Raw genomic sequence first — 2479 nt, forward strand, 5'->3', positions numbered from 1 at the left:
CTAAAATCTAAAAATACAAATGTTTTTAAGTTATTTAAGACTAGATTAGATAATATAATTAAAATGGTTCACGAGTCATGCTTGTAATTTGATAGTGTAACGTGAGCTGCATAATTTATAACTTATAATGGTGTGGATAGTAGTTAGACATGGTTTAAAGGGCAATAAAACAATAAAATTTAACTGTAAATAGATGTAAACAGTTATGAACTTAGAGCAACATAGGATCAATGAATGTAGTTTCATGTTACAATTTGAAGTCATTCTAGAAAGGAAAAAAAAAGGTTAATCTAGATTTGTTTTGGCTTTATAGGTTGTAGAGTAAATCAAATTTGACTTTTGAAATGAAGAAAAGTATTTTAAATTTTAACATGGAAATCACTTTGCATTTGGAATAGTAGAAAAAAAAAAGTATATGTTCCCAGATAATTCTTTAGTAAAATAATTTCATTAAAAAATCTGATTTTTGTACCAAAAACACCTGTCTGTACTAAAAGTCTGCCAAATGATTCACTTATTAAAAGTTATAGTATGTAAACTTAGAGCTACTTAGAATCAATGAATGGTCAAAAGGTCGGTCGACTTGACCAACTTCATATCAAAAGAGTTAAAGGAAGTATATATTTCTTGATTTTAGTTCCATGATTTTATTGTAGTTTTCAAAATATAAAGTGTTTAATTATAAATTCTGAATCCTGGACGAGCAACAAGAGGGTTAGAAACAGAATAAAACAAGTTTTAAAACACTAGATGGCGCCACATATCGGTTTATCCATCTATCTACTCATTTTCCATCTGATGAATCACATTAAAATATCTTCTATACAACAATATATGCACAACAGAAATTAAATGATGAGATGAAAATGTGTTATAACGGCACGTAACAAGAACAGCAATAAAATGGACCTAGAATATTATTGACTATTTGCAAACAGTCACTATGGAGACGAGGTCATAAAATAAAAATCAAGTCGAGAACAACAAAATTTTATAAACAAAAACCCCTCACCAAGCACTGGCTATTATATTATTTCCCTGTCAATGTTCCCATCTTCATTAAAAGGCGTAAGATGACAAAAACAAGATCTTTTAGAATTTCTCAATAATGTGCCTTGATTATGGTAGGTAATTCGAAGAAAATATAAAGTGTTACCGTTTATTATTTGTAGAAGGTTTAAGAGGAAAAACCACAACATAATGAACTAATTCATCACAATACCTGAAAACTCTAACTTCACTTTTTTGAAAAATGAAATGTTTTTTTACTTTTACTCCTGATCAACAATCAACTATCCTTTCTTGAATTATGAATAACATGAATGGATTGAAATATTTAATTAAATTATCTCAAAATAAACCATTTCGGTGCAAGATTGAAATTAGCTTGAATTCTTCATAACCTCCGAATAGTGGGTGACCCAACGGGTCACGGGTCGTCTAGTTCGAACTATATTCTTTAAAGAAACTGAAACATTTTCTAAAATCATCATAACTTGAAGCTAAAGTTCTTAGTTTAAAAAAATTCATAGAAAGATCTTTTATCACCTTAAACTGTTCTTCTGAACATATCAAGACTCTGTGTGTGCCAGTGAAATCTGGTGGTTTGGCTACTTCTTTCTCAACCTCCAGAGGGTCCGGCAAAGGATATCCATTATGATCAATGACGTGAATATACATAACTGGTGCCCTATGTTTTAGCTGTATTTCTTTAACTGCCAAAAATTTAGAAAATGTGATTTTACAAAATTAATATTTCATTTTCTAGTATTATTAGATTAATAGTTTATATAACCCTCTTGTTAATGAGGATAACCCCCCCCCCCCCTTGCTCCTCTAATGCCATGTTGCCCTAAATGTTCATGGTGACTATTTTACTGGAGTAGTTGAAGATACCTCAGGATCTTATCAACATAATTTTAAACATGCAACACTAATGCCATGTTGCCCACAGTGTTTGTGATGACTGCACTCTATGTTGAAAAGTTAGGAGCCATGAAAATAAAAAACACCTTTATCAAATGTTTATTTACTAGTGTATGGTAAATGACCAATAATCACATCACAAATCATCAGATGACCAATTTGTATAAAAGTTAATGAAGGAGTGAATGAAGTGATAGAGTGGTTTTGACTTGCTATCCCTAAATTACTAGAAAGTTAAATTACCATTTATCTGTTTTGTGCAGCAAAGTACACACTGATCCAAACAATATTAAAAGGGAGAGCACGATTCTCAAGCTCAAGTCTTAGAATAACTATACAAACACGATCAGACAGACAATTGTTCAAAGTATTCTGAAAACACTGAAACAAAACATCAAGCTTATCCTGGAAGGACTATATACTATATTATCATAAAACTAACATTACAAGAAATGAGCTATCTGTATAAAAGAAATCTACAGTCTCAAAGATACAAGTTTTTTTTTTTTTTAATTAATGATGGTTTTAAAGATTATTACCAATAAAAATTGCT

Source organism: Limulus polyphemus, unplaced genomic scaffold (assembly GCF_000517525.1).
Source record: "Limulus polyphemus unplaced genomic scaffold, Limulus_polyphemus-2.1.2 Scaffold4103, whole genome shotgun sequence".
Lineage (NCBI taxonomy): Eukaryota > Metazoa > Arthropoda > Merostomata > Xiphosura > Limulidae > Limulus > Limulus polyphemus.